General features: G+C 38.0%; 1 protein-coding gene and 1 long non-coding RNA gene across 3 annotated transcripts in view; one reads left to right on the top strand and one right to left on the bottom strand.

The window, feature by feature from the left end:
• The window catches only part of LOC110448907, a 48,842-nt gene extending 44,245 nt beyond the window's left edge, over positions 1–4,597 (top strand). For both annotated transcript variants that reach the window (XR_002462793.1, XR_002462794.1), the window contains exon 2: positions 1,553–4,597. This is a non-coding gene — a long non-coding RNA (uncharacterized LOC110448907). The remainder of the gene's footprint in view (positions 1–1,552) is intronic.
• Positions 1–13,334, bottom strand: part of LOC110448903 (zinc finger MIZ domain-containing protein 1-like) — a 233,241-nt gene that overhangs the window by 208,029 nt on the left and 11,878 nt on the right. The window lies entirely within an intron of this gene.

Here is a 13,334-nt window from a genome sequence, read left to right as displayed (position 1 = left end):
CTTTCTGTCTATCATCCTTTATCTACATACTGTCATTGTCTGAGGAGGACGATAAAAAACTTGTCAAATTTGATTTTCACTTTTGCATACAGACACAAATCAATGTTGTAATGATGTTTGCTTGTCGGGGACAGATACTCTGCTATGATACAGCCCCAGTGCTAGGCAATGTCGGATATCCAATAAGTGGAATCCACTCGGTTTCTCTCGCTGGATAAATCTCAATTTCACAGCATCGGTTTTGATGTACTGAAGGTCACCGCAAGCCAATACTATTCACTGCCATCTCACTACTGTCGTAATTTAAGTCCGTAATGATGATATGTCTGTCTGTCCGGAATCCATCAATACATTGGATTATTCAGCCCTTCACCCAATAAATTCAAGTCCCTTTCCCCCACTATGAATATAGGATCAATTATTATTCAATCTATTTGTTTTTGTTTACTTTTCAACTGTCATAAGACCAATATGTAGCAGCTGTGTCCGAGGAACACGTAATGTCTAACCTGACAGTAATAGAGGTTGGCTTGTGGGATTTGCGGGAATGTGACGTGTTTCAGAGATGTGATGTGCATTTGTCGTGAATGTTGAATATTTGGTAAATGTATTGGGTATAAGCTAAAGGTTAAGTACATATTTGTCTGTGATATGAGTTGTTTCACCTGAGAAATACTGCTAGCTGTGCATAGGCTGTATTCTGGACTGACCCTCATCTGCCCTTACACACTGTTTCTGCTGGCACATACATTATCCATTTTACTTTCGATTTAACACATTTAAAAATCCTGCCTCAATTATACTCAATTTAAATAACTTTTACATGGTACTAAAATATTTTTAAGATGTGTATTATATGATAAAATGATTGTCATGTGACCATTTCCATATACTAGTACCCCATAACTTCCCTTTTTTCCCATATCTGCCTTCAAATTTTTGTGTAATCAAAGGGAAAGGGGCTGGCTTCCAAGGGATTGAGGGTTGGGGTCACAACAGATTTATAGTGCAACCCCACCGTGGAGACCTAATAGTCCCTGGGTAATAACTTCATGAGATCCCCACCACACCCACCTCAAGCACCACAAAGCAACTTGGTTTACCCTGGGGTCTGATCCCACCCCTGAGTACCTAATACCTTGGTCACAACATGAAAATGATTGAGATTCCTACCCCATTACCATAAATACAATTGCTGTGCATGTAGAGACAAACACAATTGTGCTATCAGAATTAGCTCCAGGGTCTGGGCACACCCCTAAGGATTAAGTTTCTATGTCATAGCATCGAAACTTTTGAGATCCCACCCTATAACCATATATATACAATTGCTAGACTTTAAGATAGGAATACCTTCATTGTTTATCCAAAGTATTGTGGAACGTGTCATATGCTCAGAGGATGTGAGATATATCTGCTGTATACAGGGACATGGGATTTATCCGTTTTATCTGAGAATGATGGTGGTATCTGATGCATGGTGGGATACATTGTATGTTTCAGGGGATGTGGGATGTATCCAATGTATCATGGTGTGTATCGTATGTTTCAGGGAATGCGGGATACATAAGGAGGATCTTGGATGTGCCGGAGATGTACCAGGAAGCGGAGAGTTAAGTGGCTACAGAGCAGCACCAGCCAAGCCTTTGTCCCATAAAGGCCAAGTGTATATGTACACAATTCCCAGCATAATATTGATGAGAAATATTGCTCTTTGTCGAAGTTGTGGTGACTAACTAACGATACCTGCCTCTTCACTCGCGCTGATGTTGCTGCGCCTGCAATGGGATCAATACCAAGCTTTAACAGAGGCACAATAACAGGCAGGCTCCACTACAAACTCTAGCTACAATAAATCAGTTAATTTGTGGACAATCTCAACTCGTACAATGAAAAGCTTTTACATCGCCTGATCTATGACTGATTAATCAAATTACCTAAAAGTCGAAAATATGCCAATAACGCATGGGAAACCGTGGCATATTACAGGATGATTCACAACTTACAAAATCGGCAGCATGTAATGTGGAAATGATTGATTGAGTCAATTGATAATTACTATTGTTCTGCTTTTGCTGGCTCAGCTATACGTGAAAGAGGGAGGAAAAGGGATGAACCACTTAACGCATGAAAATACAACATGAAGAGCTAATAAATGTCAGCTAACCAGTGTGACAAGACTTGATATTGGGGAGAACTGTTAACACCGCTTGTTATCACCTCGTTGGCCAATCCCAAACTGGGGATGTATCCTAAACTAACGAGGTAGTATTAAGTGATGTTTGCCTCCACAAATCATCACTATAAACAAACAGTGAAATATTTTTATAACAAATTTGAGAAATTTGTAATTGGTTTGATAATGATTGTTTCTTGCTGATGTAGAAAAGTCATATAACTGACGAATTGCAGCTCACAAAAACACCAAGTGCAATATCCAACCTAGTTCATTATATATAACTGCATTACTTAAAGAATTAATCTATACAAGTGACTTCTTCAGTGATTCAAGACTTGTTCATGTCAAATTATAGAAAATTTTGTCAGATTTAAGCTTAAGAGACCCAAATTATTTGTTCAAGTGTTTTTTTTATGTGTCTAACTGAAACAGCCATGGCAAGGAAATGAGGTGTAAACATGTTCAAAAGTTGGGGTGTAATCATCTTTATTCTACACCAAATAGAGGAACAAGTTTTATTAATATTTATTCAAGTTTCTTGTTGGCCTGGATGGCAGTGCACAGGAGGTATTAATATGGGTGTAAACTGGAGTACCCAAAACAAATGGCTGGACAAGTAACCTAATTATCTTTTCATACCCAAATATGGAATCATATCCTAATCATCTTGGTTAAAGCCGAGTTCACTAGTCTATCCTCCACACCACCCGACTACCTTAGCTGTCTAGATCGATCTCCTCTTATCAAAACATAGTGTTGGGGCGGACACAGATACCCTCCCAGCTACAGATCTAGAGTGGTCAAGTATGATCTTTGACCCTTTAACCTTGACCAATGACCATAATGTATTCAGGTGTAGAACTTGGTGTTTCAATACTGTTGTGTACATATGAACTGAATCCAATGAGGTATTCAAGAGTTATCTTTTACACCAGCTGTTTACTACAGACACAGGTATGCAGACAATGACAAAGTAATTACTATGTACCCCCGAGCCCTCAACTAAGGGAAGGGTATCAAATGATGATCTCCAAAACTGTGATTAAGTTTTTAAGATTTTTTTTTTTATCTCTTAGATAATTAAATTCAATCTTGTTTATGATTTAATTTGATGGATATCAATATCAAACTCAGGTATGAGGAGAAACCCAAGAAATCCTCACTGACAGGAAGGTTTATGATAAAATAATTACATAATACTACTACAAGTTGCTTCTGTCAGATTGTTTTTTCGAGGGAATGCCGAGCTTGTATCTTTTTTCCAAATCAGCTACTGGGAGACCAATTATCTGTAAACAGATAAGGTCTGTATAGGAACATCTTTGGCTTTTTTTTTAAACTAAGCAGACAGTGGATTATCAATGATGCAATTTAGAACAACAACATATTATTCCAAACTATTTGGACTGAAGGTCAAAGGTCAAGGTTGCTTATATTTAGCTATTTGAAAAATAAGTGTTTTTTTCTCACAGGGTTAATGTATATATGCATGTAAAATTGTAACATATTGCTTGTTTGCTTAGAATGACTGTTAAGTGGGATCAACTACATGTATTAAGTTTACTTTGACTTCCTCCTCAGGATTAGTGCTTAGGGGAACTTTTTTTGTTCCGTGATGATCCGGCCTTTACACAGTGGTTAATTGGATGACCAAGTGTTAATTTAGCCGATAAAATGTCTGTTTATAATGTCACTGTATTATGTCACAAACTTTCAAGGGTGTGAATACTGCCATTGATTTAGTATTACTATGACTCTGAACTTTTGTCAGCATTCCAAGAAATCCTTTGTCTACATATAAAAAAAATCAGTATTGGTGAAAAAAATATGACTGAGGTTTGATGTTGGCCCTAATTTTCCGTTTTGTTTGTGACCTAAAAAGAAATCAAAATATTTTCCAGTTCCAAAATAAACAGTGCTTGTATACTTTGAATTGACGTCGCTGTTACAGCACGCAAAGCACTGTCTGAGACTATCTCCTGAAAACACTTTCATTTCTTCATGACCTTGTGTGTGTATGCTGCTTGTCAGAGAAGGTCACATTTGAAATACCTTCATAGGCATGGTAGAAACGTTTGGCAGATATAACTCAATGTAGAACTGAGTGCTGTGCCAGTCAGCGAGGAAGTGAGGCAATGCTAGCCTATGAAATATTCATGACATCAACTAACATGATAGAGGTCTGTGTATGAAAAAATATCAATTATTGAAAATAAGAGTGTAGACAGAAAATCAAAGGTCGTTGCTAGGCATCAAGCATGATTCTTAACTGTAATGCAATCTTGACAATCAACTGCAGGATGTTTTTGTTTTTCCCAAACACATTTGTTTTCGGCTGTGTGTTTACATGTTATACTCAGAAGTTACGAGATTGTCAGAAGAATACAAAAAGGAATCTTATAAAAAATTTAAATATTGTATGGTTGACTTGTTGATTTATAGATTAGGCACGGTGATGTTATCAGCGTAGATGATTGTTACCCGACTGCTGGCGACGCGCTTGATCCTTCAGTAATGGTTAGGTGTACTGGATAAATATTTCACACAAAACACTTGTAAGTTCTGCTATATTCATATCACCATTTTCCTTTCTTGTAATCACCGGGCCAGATGATGATGACGGGGAAACCTTTTGAAAATCTCAAAACACTTTTATTAATAATTAATAACTGTATTGGTTTGAGCAGAACCTACGTATACAGAGAAGATCGTTTGACGGTAATTTACATCAATAGGCACGTGTCCTGAAGTTTCACTTAAAAGAAGCTCGGTCCTGCAGAACAGTAGATAGAAATGGACAAACAATGGATGTGAATGATTACCTGTCAAATACTGTAATCGGGTATTAAACCTCGTCAGGGCCGATGATGATAGCCTAACCTTGTAACATATATATATATACATTAAACAACTTGAATACAAACACATCTATTACCAATTCTTGCTTAAACCAAAGTAATTAAATTTTGTTGTTAGCAGGAAGTTGTCTCATAAACATCAAACAATACAACAAACGTTCGCCATAGAGAACTGAATTCTGGGTTATTGTTGGGCTTTTTTACAAAAGATAACTACCGGGTAATTTCTTTGGACCCTATATTTCATTAGAAACAGAAACAATTTAATGTAAATGTTTGAAATTTTTTAAAGGAAAACAAGAAATATCTTTAAAAAGACAAATTGCAGAGTTGTCATGTGTGTGGTGACAACTCTGAAATACCTATGACATAATAATTAAAACATGTGAACAAAATTAATTTAATGTAAGTGCAACAAAAAGATAGCTGCATATTACGATTAGGTTTTCGAAAACCATGCTGATGGGGAGCTAACTCAGTTTTGGTTTCACCGTTTACAAATCAAGATTTGATAGCTTTTGTGTGTATTGCACGTTCTACTCAAATGTATATGAACTAAGAAAAATGACTCAAAGTGTAGTGTATCCCAAAAAAGAACTTTAGTGGCTCTAGCGAAAAATGGAATATAGGAATATAATAATTATTATAATTATTTGTAATTAGAAAAAAAAGGTATCATGAGAATTAAAATATGTTTGTATGTACCAAAGATATATAAAACAAAAGTAATGAAGATATACCATCTGGAAACAAGCACCTGCCCTACAACTCAAGTGACAGTAAGCTTATTGTTAGGTAAAGCTATCAAAACCAAAGATAAGAACAAGAAGCAACGAAAGTGTTCGAAGTCTCAATTACCTTTGATCTTGGGTGAAAAGAAGATTGCATTCATGAATTGAAATGAGCCACATGTCAGAGTGATATTATGCAAGTCTGAATGGCAAAAATTGTGGGATATGCAAAGTTCTGACGAATTCTTGTAATTTGGCATCGCCCCTGTGTGGACCGTACTCGGTATCGGACACTTAGGCCGTACTCGGTATCGGTCACTTAGGTCGTACTCGGTATCGGACACTTCGGCCGTACTCGGTATCGGACACTTAGGCTGTACTCGGTATCGGGCACTTAGGCCGTACTCGGTATCGGACACTTAGGCCGCACTCGGTATCGGACACTTAGGCCGTACTCGGCATCGGACACTTAGGCCGTACTCGGTATCGGACACTCAGGCTGTACTCGGTATCGGACACTTAGGCCGTACTCGGCATCGGACACTTAGGCCGTACTCGGTATGGGACACTTAGGCCGTACTCGGTATCGGACACTTAGATCATACTTGGTATCAGAGAGAATCAGATGTGTGTACTAGTTACAATAGATGGTTGATATGTCACATGTGTTAACGATGCAATCAGGTATCAAGGTCAAGGTCAAGCCTTTTGGTGGGTATTTACAAGTGGGGACCAACAACATCCAGAAGTTGTAATAAATTGTTACTCTAGCTTTTGTAAATATATAGAAATGTACAAAGCCTGAAGTATGGGTACAACATAACACTATTCACTAAAACTTTGACAAAGATATGTACTCCTTTTTTCTGAATATTATTTGGGTTATATGCACTTAAATATTCTTGTTTATATCGGATTAGTAATTTGATCAGAAATATAATACTGTATACCAGGAATTTTTTGCCACAGTTTATCTTTTAACTTTTTCACCCTCTTTGATGAGGGCAAATTTATATGACGGCAAATATTGGTAGAGAGCATACGACGAAAACTTTAACACTGGACAAACCTGTATTTTACCAGTGAAAGGCCCGTATTTGACTTGGCAAAATTTCGCGTTATATAGTAACTCCAGAACATTTTTCCTTCTAGTACAACCAGTTAAGGTAATAGGATTGTGTCACCATTTCTCAGTAGAATTTTTCTTTAATTTGTAGTTATATTGCTTTGAAGTAAAGAACATTTTTTGCAAAATAATGTCAACAAGAGGCCCAGAGGGCCTGTATCGCTCACCTGGATACCTAAGCAATCATGGCAAAATATTCTCCAAATGAGATCAAGGGAATATGCCAGACCCGAAGGCCCAGCAATGTAATGTATGGTTATGGGGTGGGGATCTCAACTGTTTCAACTGAGACTAGGTCCCTAGGGTTGTGGCCAGACCCCAGGATCAATTCTAATATCATGACTGCATTCGTCTCTTTATGCCCAGTATTTGTATATATAGTTTTGGGGTGGGATCTCAACAGTTTAAAGTTATGGCCCAGAGACTATGTCTCCAAGGGTGGGGCCAGACCCTAGGGCCATCCTGGAAGCAAATGTGCACTCTTCTCTTTATACTCAGCAATTGTATGTTTATATGGTGGGGATCACAATCATTTCCAAGTAATACACTTTTTTTGGCCGCACCCCTTAGCCCTGAGGGTCAGCCCCACCATTTGTACAATTTTGAATCCCCACCACCTAGGGATGATTCCAGTCAAATATGGTTGATATCCATATCTTAGTTCCAGAGAAGAAGTCGCTTAAAGCAATATAGCCAAATTGCCCACTTTTGGCCCCGCCCTTCAGCCCCCTGGGGGGTCAGCCTCACCATTTGTACAATTTTGAATCCCCACCACCTAGGGATGCTTTCAGTCAAATTTAGTTGAATTCCAAACAGTGGTTAAGAAGAAGAAGTTGTTTAAAGAAATTGTTGATGTGCGGACGGACGGACGACGGACGCAACGGTATGGCATAAGCTCACCTTCTTCGGACCAGGTGAGCTAATAACAATGATACTGACATAGATTAGTATTGCATTAATGTATATCAATTTAATAGATGCTGAAATTGAGTAAAATTAATTCTCTATACACGATATAAAAATGCATGTAAGAGTTATCATTCTTGAAAAACTTCACAGTAGTGAAATAGGTAGCGGGTTTCCTGAAGTACAGAAAAATGGACACATGCAACTCATTGATAAAAAACAACTGAATCAATGCCTGGATTGCATTGAAATACACTAATATTAAGAGAACACACTGTTCTGTCTAATAAACATACCATATTCATCAGTTTAATATAAAACATTAGAATATGCAGAAATTGTGATACCGTCTCCCTACATTGGATTTTCAACTAGGGATGTACTTCCTATTTCCTTTTATCACCTTAAGTACTGAGTGCTGTATCACATAGCACTTCAATGGTACATGTAGCTAGAACGGAAACTTTTATTTTGGCTAACAATTTGATTTTTAAAAAATCAAATTTGTCCACTCAATATACTCATTATATTGAAAACATCAGATGTATATATTTTTCCACTTGACATACTTATATCTATAAAATAGAATCTTGTTTTTGTATTTTTCCACTTGACATACTTATATATCTATAACACAGAATTTTGTATTGGTATTTTTCCACTTGACATACTTATATCTATAACATAGAATCTTGTTTTTGTATTTTTCCACTTGACATACTTATATCTATAACACAGAATTTTGTATTGGTGTGGTACTGCTCATTTATGCAATTTTCAACAAGATGTTTTTAGGTAGAAGAACTAAACAAATGGAGACCTACAATAAATACTGGATAGAACGTTTGGTGAATGTGAACTTCTGACCCTGATCTATCTCAAACAGGTACTGGTACCTAATTAACAAGGGGTGAACAGACAGATTTATGTAGCCTTCTGTGAAAGTCATTATCCCATAGCACTAACAGCAGACTATCCAAATCCCACACACCTGATTTATTTGCAGTTGAGTGCTAAACATTGAATTTTGTCATTTTATTGTTTATGCAACCAAATTTGATCTTGCAATAATGTGTATCTGTTTCTAATATAATAATAACTGGGAAATGACCATCACACCAGGAAAAGAAAGATCAAAATACATCACAGCTCTGGATGACAGGAAACATAATCACAGCCCTGAATATAAGGAAACATGATCATAGCCCTGAATGTAAGGAAACATGATCACAGCCCTGAATGTAAGGAAACATGATCACAGCCCTGAATGTAAGGAAACATGGTCATAGACCTGAATGTAAGGAAACATGATCACAGCCCTGAATGTAAGGAAACATGATCACAGCCCTGAATGTAAGGAAACATGGTCATAGACCTGAATGTAAGGAAACATGATCATAGACCTGAATGTAAGAAAATATGATCACAGCCCTGAATGTAAAGAAACATGATCACAGCCCTGAATGTAAGGAAACATGATCACAGCCCTGAAAATAAGGAAACATGATCCCAGCCTGAATGTAAGGAAACATGGTCACAGCCCTGAATGTGAGGAAACATGGTCACAGCCCTGAATTTAAGGAAACATGATCACAACCCTGAATGTAAAGAAACTTGATCGCAGCCCTGAATGGAAAGAAACATGATCACAGCCCTGAATGTAAGGAAACATGATCACAGCCCTGAATATAAGGAAACATGATCACAGCCCTGAATGTAAGGAAACATAATCACAGCCTGAATATAAGGAAACATGATTACAGCCCTGAATATAAGGAAACATGGTCACAGCCCTGAACGTGAGGAAACATGGTCATATACCTGAATGCAAGGAAATATGATCATAGACCTGAATGTAAGGAAACATGATCATAGACCTGAATGTAAAGAAACATGGTCACAGCCTGATTATATAAGGAAACATAAGGAAACATGGTCACATCCCTGAATATAAGAAACATGATCATAGCCCTGAATGTAAGGAGACGTGGTCACAGCCCTGAATTAAAGAAACATGATCACAGCAATGAATGTAAGGAAACATGTTCACAGGCCTGAATATAAGGAAACATCACCACAGCCCTCGATGTAAGGAAACATAATCACAGCCTGAATATAAGGAAACATCATCACAGCCCTGAATGTAACATGATTACAGCCCTGAATATAAGGAAACATGGTCACAGCCCTGAATATAAGGAAACATGACTATAGACCTGAATGTAAGAAAACATCACCACAGCCCTGGATGTAAGGAAACATAATCACAGCCCTGAATATAAGGAAACATGATCATAGCCCTGAATGTAAGGAAACATGATCACAGCCCTGAATGTAAGGAAGCATGATCACAGCCCTAATTGTGAGGAAACATGATCATAGACCTGAATGTAAGGAAAAATGGTCACAGTCCAGAATATAAGGAAACATGACCACAGCCCTGAATATAAGGAAATGTGATCACAGCCCTGAATGTAAGGAAACATGATCATAGACCTGAATGTAAGGAAAAATGATCACAGCCCTGAATATAAGGAAATGTGATCACAGCCCTGAATGTAAGGGAACATGACTATAGACCTGAATGTAAGAAAACATCACCACAGCCCTCGATGTAAGGAAACATAATCACAGCCCTGAATGTAAGGAAACATAATCACAGCCCTGGATGTAAGGAAACATAATCACAGCCCTGAATATAAGGAAACATGATCATAGCCCTGAATGTAAGGAAACATGATCACAGCCCTGAATGTAAGGAAACATGACTATAGACCTGAATGTAAGAAAACATGGTCACAGCCCTGAATGTATGGAAACATGACCACAGCCCTGAATGTAAGGAAACATGGTCACAGACCTGAATGTAAGGAAACATGATCACAGCCCGGAATATAAGGAAACATGATCAAAGCCCTGAATGTAGGGAAACATGATCACAGCCCTGAATGTAAGGAAACATGATCACAGCCCTGAATATAAGAAAACATGATCACAGCCCTGAATGTAAGGTAACATGTGCACAGCCTGAATATAAGGAAATATGGTCAAAGGCCTGAATGTATGGAAACATGATCACAGCCCTGAATATAAGGAAACATGACTATAGACCTGAACGTAAGAAAACATGGTCACAGCCCTGAATGTATGGAAATATGATCATAGACCTGAATGTAAGAAAACATGATGACAGCCCTGAATATAAGGAAACATGATCACAGCCTGATTATAGAAGGAAACATGGTCACAGCCCTGAATGTAAGGAAACATGATCACAGGCCTGAATATAAGAAAACATGATCACAGCCCTGAATGTAAGGAAACATGACTATAGACCTGAATGTAAGAAAACATGATCACAGCCCTGAATATAAGGAAACATGATCACAGCCCTGAATATAAGGAAACATGACTATAGACCTGAATGTAAGAAAACATGGTCACAGCCCTGAATGTATGGGAACATGACCACAGCCCTGAATGTAAGGAAACATGGTCACAGCCCTGAATGATCACAGCCCTGAATGTATGGAGACGTGGTCACAGCCCTGAATGTATGGGAACATGACCACAGCCCCGAATTTAAGGAAACATGGTCACAGCCCTGAATGATCACAGCCCTGAATGTAGGGAAACATAGTCACAGCCCTGAATGTATGGAGACGTGGTCACAGCCCTGAATGTATGGAGACGTGGTCACAGCCCTGAATGTATGGGAACATGACCACAGCCCTGAATGTAAGGAAACATAATCACAGCCCTGAATGTAAGGAAACATTGTCATAGCCCTGAATGTAAGTAAACATAATCACAGCCCTGAATATAAGGAAATGGGATCACATCCTGATTTTTAAGGAAATATGATCACAGCCTTGAATGTAAGGAAACACGAACACAGGCCTGAATGTAAGGAAACATGATCACAGCCCTTAAAAATGTATAAGGAAACATGATCACAGCCCTGAATATAAGGAAACATGATCACAGACCTGAATGTAAGGAAACATGATCACAGACATGAATGTAAGAAAACATGATCACAGCCCTGAATGTAAGAAAACAATATCACAGCCCTCAATATAATGAAACATGATCACAGCTCTGAATGTATGGAAACATAATCACAGCCCTGAATGTAAGGAAACATAATCACAGCCCTGGATGTAAGGAAACATAATCACAGCCCTGAATGTAAGGAAACATGATCACAGTCCTGAATATAAGGAAACATGAACACGGCCCTGAATGTAGGGAAACATGATCACAGCCTGAATATAAGGAAACATGGTCACAGGCCTGAATGAATGGAAACATGATCACAGCCCTGAATGAACGAAACATGGTCACAGCCCTGAATGTAAGGAAACATGATCATAGACCTGAATGTAAGGAAACATGATCACAGCCCTGAATATAAGGAAACATAATCACAGCCCTGAATATAAGGAAATATGGTCACAGGCCTGAATGTAAGGAAAAATGATCACAGCCCTGAATGTAAGGAAACACGAACACAGCCCTGAATGTAAGGAAACATGATCACAGCCCTTAAAAATGTATAAGGAAACATGATCACAGCCATGTATTTGAGGAACATGATCACAGCCCTGAATAAAAGGAAAGATGGTCATTTATAGACCTGAATATAAAGAAACATGATCACAGCCCTGAATGTATTACATGACATGTTCAGCCTGAATAAAAGTAAACACGGTCATTTATAGACCTGAATATAAAGAAACATGATCACAGCCCTGAATATAAGGAAAAATTATTGCAGCCCTGAATATAAGGATATATGATCACAGACTGAACGTAAGGAAACATGATCACAGCCCTGAATATAAGGAAATATGACAACAGCCTGAATATAAGGAATCATGATCACAACCCTGAATATAAGGAAACATGACAACAGCCGGAATATAAGGAATCATGATCACAACCCTGAATATAAGGAAACATGACAACAGCCTCAATATAAGGAATCATGATCACAACCCTGAATATAAGGAAACATGACAACAGCCGGAATATAGGGAAATATGATCACAGCCCTGAATGTAAGGAAACATAACAACAGCCCTTAATGTAAGGAAACGTGATCACAGCCCTGAATATGAAACATGATTACAGCCTGAATATAAGGAAACATGATCACAGCCCTGAATGTAAGGAAGCAAGACCACAGCCTGAATATAAGGAAACATGATCACAACCCTGAATGTAAGGAAGCATGATCACAGCCCTGAATGTAAGGAATTATGACAACAACCTGAATGTAAGGAAATATGATCACATCCCTGAATATAAGGAAACATGATCACAGCCCTGAATGTAAGAAAACAATATCACAGCCCTCAATATAATGAAACATGATCACAGCTCTGAATGTANGCATGATCACAGCCCTGAATGTAAGGAATTATGACAACAACCTGAATGTAAGGAAATATGATCACATCCCTGAATATAAGGAAACATGATCACAGCCCTGAATGTAAGAAAACAATATCACAGCCCTAAATATAATG

Source organism: Mizuhopecten yessoensis, unplaced genomic scaffold (genome assembly GCF_002113885.1).
Source record: "Mizuhopecten yessoensis strain PY_sf001 unplaced genomic scaffold, ASM211388v2 scaffold4373_2, whole genome shotgun sequence".
Lineage (NCBI taxonomy): Eukaryota > Metazoa > Mollusca > Bivalvia > Pectinida > Pectinidae > Mizuhopecten > Mizuhopecten yessoensis.
The sequence above is the reverse complement of the archived record's forward strand: the minus strand, read 5'-3'. Positions and strand labels throughout refer to the sequence as shown.